Below are 14,992 nucleotides of genomic sequence, written 5' to 3'. Positions count from 1 at the left end.
TGTCTCCCACAGGGTTTTCTGTCACTAAATCTATTTTCAGTTCATAGATTAGTAAATATACATCAGATATGGATGAGGCAATTTCAAAATGGAACTAACTGGCATGTATAGAACATTCAATCCACAATTATATATTTATTAATGATATGATGCTAATATAATTAAAAACACAAATGGAGTATTTAGTAAATTCTACCATACCCTGGGTCATTATAGAGATAGAAAATTATTCCAAAGTAATGAGATCAATTCAAAGTATGTTTTCTCATCATATGAAATTAAGTTAGAAGTCAGTAATAAAAACAAATAGAAAAAGCCCAGCTGTTTGGAAAACAGTGTCTTTCTAAATAATCCATACTCAAAAATAAATCAACATGGACTAGAACTAATATGTGAATTCAGCAAAGTTACAGGGTACAAAATTAATACACAGAAATCGGTAGCTTTCCTATACACTAATGATGAACAAACAGAAAGAGAAATCAGAAAAACAATTCCATTCACAACTGCATCAAAAAGAATAAAATACCTAGGAATAAACCTAACCAAGGAAGTGAAAGGCCTATACCCTGAAAACTACAAGACACTCTTAAGAGAAATTAAAGAGGACACTAACAAATGGAAACTCATCCCATGCTCCTGGCTAGGAAGAATTAGTATTTTCAAAATGGCCATCCTACCTAAAGCAATCTACAGATTCAATGCAATGCTATCAAAATACCAACAACATTCTTCAATGAACTGGAACAAATAGTTTTAAAATTCATATGGAACCACCAAAGACCCTGAATAGCCAAAGCAATCCTGAGAAGGAAGAATAAAGCAGGGGGGATCTCACTTCCCAACTTCAAGCTCTACTACAAAGCCACAGTAATCAAGACAATTTGGTACTGGCACAAAAACAGACCCACAGACCAGTGGAACAGAATAGAGAGTCCAGATATTAACCCAAACATATACATTCATTTAATATGTGATAAAGGAGCCATGGACATACAATGGGGAAATGACAGCCTCTTCAACAGTTGGTGTTGGCAAAACTGGACAGCCACATGTAAGAGAATGAAACTGGATCATTGTCTAACCCCATATACAAAAGTAAATTAGAAATGGATCAAAGACCTGAATATAAGTCATGAAACCATAAAACTCTTAGAAAAAAAAACTTAGGCAAAAATCTCTTGAACATAAATATGAGCGATTTCTTCATGAACATATCTTCCCGGGCAAGGGAAACAAAAGCAAAACTGAATAAGTGGGACTCGATCAAGCTAAAAAGCTTCTGTACAGCAAAGGACACCACCAATAGAACAAAAAGGTATCCTACAGTATGGGAGAATATATTCATAAATGACAGATCTGATAAAGGGTTGACATCCAAAATATATAAAAAGCTCATGCACCTCAACAAATAAAAAGCAAATACTCCAATCAAAAATGGTCAGAGGAACTGAACAGACAGTTCTCCAAAGAAATTTAGATGGCCAATAGGCACATGAAAAGATGCTCCACATTGCTAATCATCAGAGAAATGCAAATTAAAACCACAATGAGATATCACCTCACCCAGTAAGGATGGCCACCATCCAAAAGATAAACAACAAATTTTGGCGAGGCTGTGGAGAAAGGGGAACCCTCCTACACTGCAGGTGGGAATGTAAATTAGTTCAACCATTGTGGAAAGCAGTATGGAGGTTCATCAAAATGCTCAAAACAGACCTTCCATTTGACCCAGGAATTCCACTCCTAGGAATTTACCCTAAGAATGCAGCAGCCCAGTTTGAGAAAGACATATGCTCCCCTATGTTTATCGCTGCACTATTTACAATAGCCAAGAAATGGAAGCAACCTAAGTGTCCATCAGCAGATGAATGGATAAAGAAGATGTGGTACATATACACAATGGAATATTATTCAGCCATAAGACAAAAACAAATCCTACCATTTGCAGCAACATGCATGGAGCTAGAGGGTATTATGCTCAGTGTAATAAGCCAGGCAGAGAAAGACAAGTATCAAATGATTTCACTCATCTGTGGAGTGTAAGAACAACAACAAAATAAAAACTGAAGGAGCAAAACAGCAGCAGACTCACAGAACCCAAGAATGGACTAACAGTTACCAAAGGGAAAGGGACTGGGGAGGATTGGAGGGAAGAGAGGGATAAGGGGGGGAAGGGGGCATTACGATTAGCATGCATAATATGGGGGGGTCACGGGGAAGGCTGTATAGCTCAGAGAGGACAGGTAGTTATTCTACAGCATCTTACTATGCTGATGGACAGTGACTGCAATGGGGTATGTGGGGGGACTTGGTGATGGGGGGAGTCTGGTAAGCATAATGTTCCTGTATACATAATGTTCCTCCAATACAATGTAATTGCATATTAATGATACCAAAATAAAAATAAATAAATAAATAAATCAACATGGAAATTAGAAAACATATTTAATGAGTAAGAGAAAAGATGCAAAATAGCAAACTTGTGCCCATGCAACTGAAAAGTTCTTGCAGGGAAATTTAAAGTAAACCAATATATTAGAATGGGAGAAGAATGAAAATCAATAAATTATATTTCATAAGGAGCTAGATTTTAAAAGTCAAAATGCATAAGTTTCCAAGGAAAAATCAATGAGGTTCAGGGCAGAAATCAGCAAAATAGAGGCAGACATACAACTGGAAAAAACAACAGAATATAGTAATTTGAAATAACGGTTGACACCTTCCCAGCAAGATTAATCAAGAATGAAAGATAACAGAACATATTGATATCTAAAAGACATACAAAATAAGAAGAGCATATTACTAAGAAACTTACAATGAATTTGATGTTTCAAAAAAAACTATTCATCTGACTAGAAAAAGTCTTGAGTAACCGATGCAGTAACAAAGAGAACAAAATGATGTAATTCCATTTTTGTAAACAAAATGTCAAGTGAAAAATGAAATACATTTCCAGAAGGAGCAGCATTTGGGTGAAAAAGGCTGTCATAAGGGAGGGCCCTATTATGCTAGTCATATTCTGCTTCTGTGTCTGAGTCATGCACTATTGTAGTTTAATAATATAGGCAATTTCCTACATACGTGCTACATCAATGTGCCGTTATACTGCTGAGTGAGAGAATAGTCCCTATTGCATGATAACAAATATACAAGTAGGGTTTGTGAGAATATATACTTTTTAAGTAACAACATGCCTCATTGTTCCTGCTATCCATATGCCATCAAAGGTTTGTAAATGATTGAGGTTCCAGAGTTCATTTCAGTAACTATCAGAGCTAATTGATTTATGACTACTTTTAGTTATTACTCAACTCTTTGGAATTATCTTCTATGGTTCTAGAGGATAAAAATGAAGAAATAAACAATATGTAATAAATGAATACAAAACTAAACATTATTTGATAGGATCTGTGAAAGAACTTTGTCAAGAAAAAGTTTACCTATCCTGATGGCAATAATCACTGGGTCCCAGGTAATGCAAAATTTCAAACATAGCTTGCTGGGACATATATGGACCATTCATTTTAGTGATGCATATTTTAAGTTTTAGTAATAAATAATGATGTCATACATGGTATTTCTATATCTCTCCATTTGATACATCTAGCATAATATCCATTTTAGCCTAACACAGAAAAATTGAACTGTTTTGTGTTTCAAAAGAAATATTGCAAATTTCATCATACAAATACTTCATAGTCTTAGAGAGATTTAACAGTATTTTACATATATCTTCCCATGTTGCAAAGATTAAAGTAGAAGCAGGAATATAATGCATGTGAGCACAAAGACCTTATTAATAATGGATTCTGTTTTCTGAAATCCCAATAATTAAACAGATGAGGAAAATCTGATATTTTGACACATTTGAATTTCACCACAATAATTTTTTGATCCAATACGAAATTGCCAAAAAACAATCCTCTAAGAACCTACATTTTTTTCCACCAAAGCAGAAGAGAATTAAAATAAAATAAGAAACTATAAGGATTCAATAATGTAGGTGACCTTGGTAAGAGTCTCAATGAGGAAAACAACACGCTGTGAAAATATTATTAAATAAGCCTCTGAAAAGATGAACATAGAGACCTGAGCACCTGGCACAGATGACATGACATGAATTTCAAAGGCTCTTGGTGTAGCTACTCACCACTGTACTCCAGCCCTTCTATCTCAGCAAAACATGACAGAAAAGAAAAGCAAAGACAGTCTCAGAAAATATTCCAAAGTGAAAACAAAGAACTAAATTTAGTTGCATTGTTATTAACATAGACATGTAATATTAATTTAAGTCTAACATGAATGAAAATTTCAGTACTCATCACAGTTTCTTGTCCCTTTAATTCAATCTTTTTCATTTCTTAATTCATTGCTCAGAAATGTATTTCCTGTGTACAAGTATCTGCCTACAACTATTTGTTCAAAGTGAGCAAAATGAAGCAAGGCTTGGATCACTGATCATATCTAAAGGTACATACTGCCTTATAAGATAAGACACTAATACCCTGTTCTGAGAGGGGAAAAGCATACTAACAGAGGCAATATATTATTATGTCACTGAGGGGTCACCAAATTGAGCCGGGCTCTAAGAGTCTTATTTGTCCTGTTAAAGGGCCACTCATCTGGACCTCAGATTGACATCTGGAATGAGTCCCTCAGCATCCTCAGACAGTTGTGCTCATCATTGATCCAGACAAGCACCCTCCCAACAAATAAGCATTTCTATAGCCAGGCTTACTTTGGGCAGGCTTGAATAAAGAACAGTTTAAAAAAAAAAAGGAGGACACATTTTATTTAGTATCTGAATAATGGAACTCTTATACACACATAGCATTAAAAATGTGACCTTTGCTTGTTCTAAAAAATAAGATAAAATCTGTTGGGAAAATTAAGAAATCCCTTAATCAACCAAAATTTTAAACAATATATAAATTAGCAAAAATAATACAAAGCATGATTATATTATAAATATAAGTAGAGACATTTGTGTTGTGAATGTTGCTGATAAAGATGAAGAAATCAATAGCACACTTAGATTTCACTACAAGATCATTTTCATCCAATAAAAATAGTGAGAAAAGGAAATATGGCAATGATTGGCCCACATTATTCAGGTTACTTAAAAAAGAGATTTTGAAAAGGTAAGGAACAATAATGAGGATTCCTTGAGTCATATAGGAACATTCACAGGCAAGAATATCTATTATAATAATATTCTTCCTGGAGCCTCTGGAAGATTAAACTCAAACACTTTGAAGTACTGCTATCATTGATCATAAAACACATTGACAATTTCAAAAGCACCAGGGTAGCTGCTCACCTTTCTTCCCTGAAAATAACTTGTTTCACTTAGAAGAACAGTAACTTGTTCTAGCTTTTGACCTGCAGCAAAACATCACAAAGGAAATAGATTAGATCATACAATGTATTAAATTAATAAAAATGAAGCATAACATTGGTTCCATCCTAATTAATTGTACAAGCATCCTTTGCAACAAACATTACATCTGCTCAATCCTTTGTCACCTTTGTCAGTTCACTTATTCACTTGTTCCTTTCTGAATACTTTGCAAAGAGCCAGTAATCCTCTCTATCAAGCTGTGCTTCATTAAGTGACACAGCAGTTGTCTCCTTAACAGAAAATTCTAAAGTGGTATTTCACCCAGTAAAGGCTATGAAAATATCTTGTAATGTAAAAGATTCCTTGTGATGTGAAACAGCAAGGCACATGGTAGGGGTATTGTGAGATTATTAAGGAGGTCATCAATTAAACCAAGAATTATGAGAAGGCCACTGGGCTGGACCTTAGCAATCTCAGGTACTCATCCTACCCTTGATTCAGACAGGACCACAACCAGCCAATAAGCATTCCTCACATCGTATTAATGCTCTTAATGACTTGCCACTTGTATTCAACTTAAGGTGCAAAACAGCACAGGTGGATATTTGACTTGACTTTCAGGAATCTGGGTATAACGGTAATTCCAGAAGTGGCCTGAGGTCCTTCTCTCTGCATAATGTGATATTGCAGTGAGATCGTTTTCGATGATGATATACTTACAGAATATGACAGAACCAAAGAATCAGGAGTAAATGGTGAACTTTGGCTATAGCATTTGAAAGATTATTAAAGTATGTTAAGATCCATCTGACAAATCTATGCAATGTATACCCCTTTTGCCTGATCCATCTATACTCCCTGACCAGAGAAGATGTATGTTAATGGAGATTCATAGGATCATCTTCTTACACCAGTCTCAGATTTATCTGACTAGGGACAACTTTATTTCAATACATACATGCAAGCCAATTCTATTTCATGAATTCTTGACTTCATTAACATAAAAATATTCCCAATTATCTGGATTTTTATGAAACCCATTCTTCATTGCTCTTGTACAAAATATATTTCATTCTGGAAGCCATGCAAAGTCTCTGAGAAAAAGAAAGCATTTGTCAATTTCTTGATCTAGAGACTTCTCAACACTTGAGTTCTACTTAAAGCACAATTACTGAAAAAAACAAGTGTTAACAGCAAATAAATGAAAATAAGAAATAGATTCAATACACATAACTGATAAATAAATGTAAAATATAAACAACTACATCTGCTAAATGAACAAATTATCAGCAATTACTGGGTAGATAAAGACTCAAAATTCATTTAGAAAGTTGTTAAATATAAAATAAGCATTTATAAAGACACCAAGATACCTGAAGAGTCCAGATAAAAATTGTTATGTATTTATAAACAGAGAGGAATAAAGATGTACATATGAGGCTAAGTAAATGGTATAATATAAAATTGACTATTCATTCTCAGAACTGGACTTATGCTATGATAATGTGAATAATTCTTTTTCCCTAGACACAAGATAATAATACAACAAAATAAAAGCACAGTATGTGTGTATATATATATATATATATATATATATATATATATATGAGAATGTGACAAGATGAAACAAGAAAACGTAGCATATAATTTTACAGCAGATGACCCACATTTTAGGAGTAAATTTTTAAATCTCATTAAAAGAATGCATAGGAACTGGTGGCAAAAGTGTCTTAATATGTGAGAAATCACATAAGAAAAAATATTATAATAAAGAACAATTAGGGATTCTAGAATTTTATATAGTCATTCAAAATGCACACACATTTAGTAAAAAGACATAAGACAGAGCAAAATGGTAATGTAGAAGACCCCTAGCATTTGTGCCCCCATGAAACAATGAACTAAGGGCAATCCATGGATTAAAAATTGCACCGTGCAAGTTTGGCAATATAGCTATAAGATTGTGACACCATGGTAAAATATCTTCACCTGCTCAAATTTGCTAAATACAAAGGATTTCTGACCATGAGAATCTCAGGTATACCTGAGTTCTTCACATACCAAGGGCAGAAATATTACAGGTGTACAAAATTTGAATAACCGAGTACCTGGCCTAATGGAGATCTTCGTGGGAGCACATGTGCGAGAAGAGGAAGCAAAGAGCTGTCAGAACGACTTGCTCATTCCACTCATCCACGAGATTTCCTAAGCAGGGAAATACCGATGAAGACATGAATAACAGAAAAAACATAAAGATGAGAAAATTTAAAAAAAGTAGAATGCTGCACCCAAGACAAAGCAGGCATATTTGATTAGTAAACAGAAAACCCCGAGGATGGCCTGTACAGAAGGAAAAGCTTACCACAAGGCCCTCGAGGGCACTGCACACTGTGGCGGCCACAAGGAACCCCGGACTTGGAGGGGGCACCCGGCTGACAAGGAAAATGGGTCCCGGCAAGCCCCGTGGATATCATGGTGCAGAAAACGGATACCTGGGGGCCCAGAAGAGAGGAAAAACTAAGGGTCGGCCCAAAGAAAGAAGTGCCGCGTGGAACTGCGCCTTGGGACAGAAATTGAGGACAGGGGCAGGTCCTGGCCCCGGGGAACCCCACAGACCGGGTGGGGACCCCGGGGATCCCCTCCAGGCTCAGGCGCTGCCGCTCTCCCGGGTCAAGGGTCCGCCGCATCCTGCCCCGGGACCCTCCCCTCCACTGGGCCTCAGTGTAATCCTATTGGGAATGGTTTTTAGGTCATCTTTCTTCAAAACAATATGAGCTTTGTCACCCCACCACCACCACCACCAGGCGCCCGCCAAGCGTCCATACGCCCGCCCCGGACCGCGCTTACCGGAGAGGGTTCCCGGTCCTCCGGAGACCCAGGCTGCGGGGGTCTCTGCAGGGCCGGCGGCTGGCGGAGGGGGACGCGGGAGGCCCGGCGGTGGGAGGGGGGATGCAGCAGCGGCCCAGACGGCGACCCTCCTCCGGGTCCACGCCTGGGAGGAGAGGAGCAGGACTGTGAGAACCACCCGCTCGCCCCCTCACTCTCAGGCGCGGGGCTCACCCAGGCCACGTCGGGAGGCGGGGAACAAAGCGCCAAAGGGCCAGGGAAGGACACAGTCAACAAGGAGCCCCAGACACGGTGGAAGGCAGACCTACGTCCTTGGACTGGCGATGCAAAGATGCAGCGTGTGCCACGGGTGGGCCTGCGCGCGTGCACGGCCTGGCAGGCACGTTGGTCTTGTCCACGGAACCCCACAGGCTGGCCTGCACGGGAGGGAGGGCTGCTCACGGTGCCCTCCAGGTGGCGGCGCTACCACAGTGAACGTGCGGCTTCCGGCAAGGCGCTGGCCAACGCGGAAAATGAGGCCGGCAAGCCCCCTGGAAATCATGGTGTGGAAAACAGATACCTGGGGGCCTGGAAATCCGCCCAGCACAAGGCGTCCCGAACAACGCTCATGCATGCGAACCATCGTCTTGCCTGCTGCAGGGCGCCCCTTCCTAGCCCACCAACACTGCCAGAGGTCTGCACGTGGACAGCCATCACCACCATACACAGGCCCAGTCCTGCAACCTGGGCAAGCCCCACCTCACGAGGGACAGGCTGGCAGGGCCCTGAGGAGAGGACATCGCAATGGGCTTCTCCCTCCCAGGGTGCAGGGCGGTGGCTCCCAGGTGAGGAGCACAGCCAATGCGTCAAGGGAAGTGACCCGTGGCAGAGGGAGAGGGATCCAAGGCCAGCGAGGGGTGCCAGGCATCAAATCGAGCCCACCCTTACCCCAGGCCACAGGCTGAATGCCTGGTCCCCCCAGGAGCTGCCATTCCCTTAACAGAACCTCAAGGCTGCCTTCCACCACACAGCTTGCAGCGACGCCGTGGGTTGGGGGCCTTCCCCCACCTGCCCACCTGAGACCAGGGGCTTGCCCTCTTCCCCCAGTGTGTTTTCTGAGACTTTAGTTTGAACTCTTCTCACATCATCCCTTCAAACAATTGGAGTCTTTTCTCTAAACAAATGCGCTTCTAGTTGGCAATTACATCTGTCATTTATTTTTCCTCCTTTCTTATTCAGCTATTAATGTCATTTCACCATTTCTGGAAATCTCATCCCTGTTTGATACTCATTGGGATTTCTACCTTTTTTCTTTTCTTCTGTTTCCAAAACATCTCAAAGGTATTTTTTCTATCTGTGTGATTGTTCACTAGTCCATGTTCCTGTGTTACCCTATCAAGTGCCGAGGCAACTAGTCATCTGCGATGGCTGTGACAGTGGTATTCTTTTCCATTTCCTCTATGCATGTGCATCATTGAGAGACTAGGTTGTATCAAATGTCACTGATGAGGATCTGTTGTGTGGACAAATTGGATCACTAAAGAAAGCCTGAAACAGTAGCATGTCCTTGACCTGTGGAATCGATAGGCATAGTCCAATCACATAGTATTTACTCCATTTATCAGGTGCCTTGACCCTCTTATCCCCTTTCTCTACAAGGACAAGAATGTTCTGCTATTTCCTGTAACAGGTGTCACCCTCATCATCACTCAGTGTAGTCCTAGTCTTCTGGATCTTCAGGTCAACTTCTCCTGAAGACATCAACATCAGCATCAACTCAAGCACCTTGCTAAACAGTACTTGCTCCTGACAATGCTTTTACTTGGAGTTCAGTTTCTGCTTATGCCAGGGGTACAAATACCAGAGGGCAACATGCACTGCCTCAGTGGCAGTGGACCTATGTGGCACCTTCTCTCATGACAGTTTCTCAGAGGACAGACACAGGACCAGTATCTAAATGACATATTCCTCCCATCATATTTGAGCAAGTGGTTTATTCATCCTACTTTTGAACTAATCAAATGATTCAATGCATGAATAAATAAATAAACTCTTAAATGAAAATTTTAAATAAGTGAAGAAATAGATGATGGCACAAGTAGACACATATTTGAATAAATGATTATAACATACAGTGCCTTTTTAACTCCTGGGACTACAGGGTATACTGAGCAACAATAATTGACTTCCACACACAAGGCCTAGTATGTACATGTCTTTTATCATGTTACAACCTCAGGTTGTGGTTTGCTGAATAGATAGCTATCTACTCTCCTTCCTCATTATGGGGAACCATGTCTGCTAGATGGAACGCTGGTCTTGAGTTATTGCTCATGAAACCATAGAAAATGACACTAAGGATTCCCCTGTGAATTACTTTGTAGAAAACAGGTACCTGGAGGCCTTTATATGTGCTCAGCACCTGTTTTCCAGTGAATTTCCAATGAATGGGATATTGAAGCCAGGCCCAAGACCATCTCTTTAAAATTCTTTTGCCTGTTCTGCTAATAACCCCAGTCACCCTTATGCACATTTTTGGGGATATACAGGCCCACTCCTCTAATTTGGGCAAATGCGATGCCATGATGGACATGATCTCAGTGCTCTGAGGATTTTTCAACAGTACACTGCAAAATGTTTTTTCCTCCTAAATGTGCCAACATTTAAGGCAATGTTCCTAGAGATGGAGAACACCAAATGGGGTGGTAAAGGCACTATTTGGGGAATGCAGATAGATTCATGGCCCAATGAGAGACAGCAGACATTAGTTTGAGCCCACCCTTCCTTAATTTGACATGTTGAATCCCTCTTTTTATTCAGGGGCCATTCTTCCCCTAAATACTCACCAGTGTCCTCCATCTTCCTAGTTCCAGATTCCTCCTGGGATGAGGGACTTCCTGCATCTGTGCCTCCCAAGGCCATGTGCATGGTTTTTCCCTGGAGTGATGCTTTCGACTTCCAATGCAGACCCTAGCACTGTTCCTTTAGGATCTTTTAGTTGTTTGCTTCATCCTGTGCACAGACAGATGTAAACATAGCCCAAGTTCTATGAAGGAAAACTTTCCTCCCTTCGGAGTCTGCCATTTGAGGGCAAAGTAAAACTCTTTTATTTCCCTTGGGTGACACTCATGAAGAATCAACTTTCAACCATGTTTTAGGTTTCCAAAATGTCTCAAATTCATGTGTTGCTCAGGCAGTTCTCCCCATGTTAACTCATGTGGAGGCCCCATATCTATGAAGAAAGCATCTTCTCACTTGGGATTGCTCAGAAAATGACATCCCCCTTCACACAACATCCAACTGAAAGACACGAGAGAGAGGAATAGTGAAGGAATGGCCCTGTGAAGACACATCTATCTTAAATGAACGCCTAAGAAATGAACACATCTTGGCTACTTGGAACCCCAGAGATCTAGCTGATCCTCAAGGGATTCCCTCAAGGGATTGGTTGCTTCCTTGCTCTACAGTGGGGATGAGGAGCTGCAACTTCCTGCCCCATGATTGTCACCTACATTGTGACTTACAATGTAAAGTCTCTTCTTTGACTCTACAAGGGCAATACTGCTCATGCATGCACTTAGACTCAAATATTCTTGCCAGAGTCTGATTCTGGAATTTTTTATGCCAAGGTTTACATGAGTTTTGTCATAGACTCTTATGAACTCTTGGGTGTCCTAGATCGGTCCTATGGTGGCAGCCAAGTTCTTCCTTAGAACCACAGTCTGGGTGGACTCATTCAGGCAGCCTCTAAGGTGTAGCATTGCATCTCTTACGGGCTTTGGTTCATCCATGCTCTTTCAGTGATAATAGGACCATTCTTTCAGAATGGCTCTTTACAGAGTTTATGCAGCCTCCATTCACTGAGGAGAAGGACAGTGTACAAAGGTTTCTTGACTTTGGATAAACATTCATGTGGTGTTTACAACATGATAGAATTTCATTGGTCATTCTTTTTTACCCAGTCAAGGGGTAATACCATAGTCTTCGATACGGCCAATTGATTAATCATTCTCTTTAAGCACATGAAACTCTGGATCTAGAAAACAGATGCCAGGGCACCTGCAATTGTCATTATTTTTCTGAATATTCTTAGGCCCTATAAAGGACATCTCAGATTATGGCCAGTCATCCATTTTATTATGTTGTGAGTTTTCTTCAATGTCTCACAAACTTGACAAAACAGAGAAAACAAAAATTCAGTAATCAGTGTAAACATGTCTACTGATATATTTTAGCCAAAGAAATTCACATTAGGAGTAGCTCAGAAAAAAGTCTCACATCACTTCATTGAAATTTAAGAAAAAGTAATGTTTTCCTAATGAGAATGCCTGCTTGTAAGTCAGTCATTTATTAAGAATAATTCATAATGCTGATTTGGTGACTTTCGATGACTAGCCAATTCAAAGTGTAAATCAGGAACTTCTAACATCATTCATAACACATTCTTTGTTATATGAAATAATGGATCTGCAGCAGGAGATGGAATTCTGATATGTGTTTCTTCATGAATATACTCAGTTGTAAGTTTCAAATATTAGTCCTACAACAAACAAAAATACTGAATCTCAAATCTCCTCTTCAGTGGAATGGTTCTTAACATAATCATCAAAATTATTCAGTGACCCCAAAGTAGCCCAAAGCAGAATACCCTAAAATTATAGAAATACTGATCTCATCATTTATGAATGGGATGAATATTAAGCATTGTACTGGGAACGGGTGAATCTAAATTTTTCTTGACTTCAATCATTAATTTCAAGTTCAAATGAAAGTGTTATAAGATCACACCATGTAAGTCAGTCACTTGTTCAGAAGAAAATCCCACATCCCTATGCAGATTTGCCTCAGCAGTGCTTCTTTCTCAGTCAATTGTCTATTTAGAATGTAGCTGTGACCAAAGTAAAACAAACAATATAAATGCAGGGCTGCAAGTCTTTGTTGATTGTCTTACTCAAAGACACATTGAAAGCAAAACAGTGAAGGGCTGAGCCCTGAAGGTGCCTTACTAGTAATAATTCTAAATCCCTGAAATAAAGCTTATAGAATCATAATTTTGTTTCACTTTTCATCATATAGACAGGATTGTTTGACATGAGTTTCTTTTAAGGTCCTTATCTCAAGCCCAAAATAAAATGCCTAGAAAGGAAATAATGATTCTCTATATACTGTCCAGATTGCTACCTAGATTTATCTTCTTCAGGTCATCATCTCTCTTCAAGACAGTAAGGCCTCATTATTGACCCAAGATGCAGCACTCTTCAAGTATACATACCCTTGAACCTGAATACAATTTCCAGGCAACTATGCTACTATCACGGGCAGTAGTTTTGATATATTTAGTGCTTAGCACCTGATTCACATTAATTCTCCAAGGCTCTATAACAAATTAAATTGTGTTCTTCCTCTGTAGTCATTATATAGGCGAACAGGTATCAAAACATAGAAATAAGTCTGTAATGGAGTATGGCTCAAGTTATTTTCCTTAATAGACCAATATGGTTACCACTCAAAATAAATGACATTTTATGAAGGTTGTGGACTATTTTTCAGCCTATACAGGAATAACATGCACCCTATACAATACATGTTTCTTTGCCAAACCACTCAGATGTCAGGCAAACACAAGAGCATACCATTTATCATCCATTTTCTATATATCAAAGGACCATACTAGTGAGATTTGGAATGGTACACTATATATGAACTCTCCTAAAATGACGCAACTAAAGCCACATGAAATTCAGGATTTATAAATCAAGTATCAGGTCACTGGTAATAATATTCATTTCTAATCAGCTTCCATAATTCATAGCATGCACTTTATTATACTGAAAATAATGCATTTACACGATATTCAGGAGCTCATGCTCATATGTTCCTCATTAATATAATCAATTTTGGTTTTAATAGTGATGGAAAATTACTGAACCTTACAATCTCATCTTTGTTGTGGGGTCCTTCATTCACTGAATGTTCTTCAGTGACCCTAAAGCAACATGGCACCATTATATTTCCATTTAAGTTTGTAGAGATACTGATTTTTTTGTGTATAGAGGCTCAGATGAGTAATGAACATTGATCTGAATACTGATGAATCAAAATTTCCTTAACTGTTAATCATATCAAATTCAGGTAATAAGAAAATATTTTAGGTCTACAAGTAGGCCAGTCATTCAATAAGAAGAACACTTTGTATCTATATTCAGGTTGACTAAATGAGTAAACCTAACTGCTTTGGGGTGAATCTTCACTAGTCCAGTGATTATTTGGGATGAATCTATGATGAAATGAAGTCACTCACCCCTTATCAACGCAAAGGTGAAACTCTTAGCAGTTACATCTTACTGTAAGACACAAAGAAGAAGAGCCAGGAATAGAACCAAAATGTGCAACTCTATTGGTATTACAAATTATTTAAACAAAATTTAAAGGATGAGCATTTATCCTTCACTTACAAGCACATACATTGGGTGAGCCACAAACGTTTCTCTCTAGGTTCCATTGTCTCAATTCAAGTCTATTTCCTTGAAGGACAGGCACACATCTGACATATTAGTTTCATAGATGTACAGGACAAAACTTTTTTTTTAGTGAAATTAGTTTTGTTAGTTTGCTTTGCAGAAGTTTCAATTTGTAATTGCCAACTTTCAGCTCTTCAATTTACAATATGATTTATCTTTTTATGTCGTTTAATCTTTCCATAAATAGTGACATGCCCAACATCTATTTGTTTCCCCAAGTAGGCGCAATCATGTAGTTCAGTACTAGTAAGTATAAACTATATTTGTTGAATAACTAGTTGTTGTTCAATTTTACAAGTAA

At 38.9% G+C, this 14,992-nt stretch overlaps 2 non-coding genes across 2 annotated transcripts; both read right to left on the bottom strand.

The window, feature by feature from the left end:
• Window positions 1-4,627: 4,627 nt before the first annotated feature.
• LOC118972093 (small nucleolar RNA SNORD109A) lies at window positions 4,628-4,694 on the bottom strand. Its single transcript, XR_005060902.1, has one exon. It is a non-coding gene; the product is annotated as a small nucleolar RNA SNORD109A (small nucleolar RNA).
• Window positions 4,695-8,057: 3,363 nt separating this feature from the next.
• On the bottom strand, window positions 8,058-8,130 carry LOC118972067 (small nucleolar RNA SNORD115). Its single transcript, XR_005060876.2, has one exon. It is a non-coding gene; the product is annotated as a small nucleolar RNA SNORD115 (small nucleolar RNA).
• Between the last annotated feature and the right edge of the window lie 6,862 nt (window positions 8,131-14,992).

This window comes from Manis javanica, chromosome 18 (genome assembly GCF_040802235.1).
Source record: "Manis javanica isolate MJ-LG chromosome 18, MJ_LKY, whole genome shotgun sequence".
NCBI lineage: Eukaryota > Metazoa > Chordata > Mammalia > Pholidota > Manidae > Manis > Manis javanica.
This window is presented reverse-complemented; position numbering and strand designations above follow the sequence as displayed.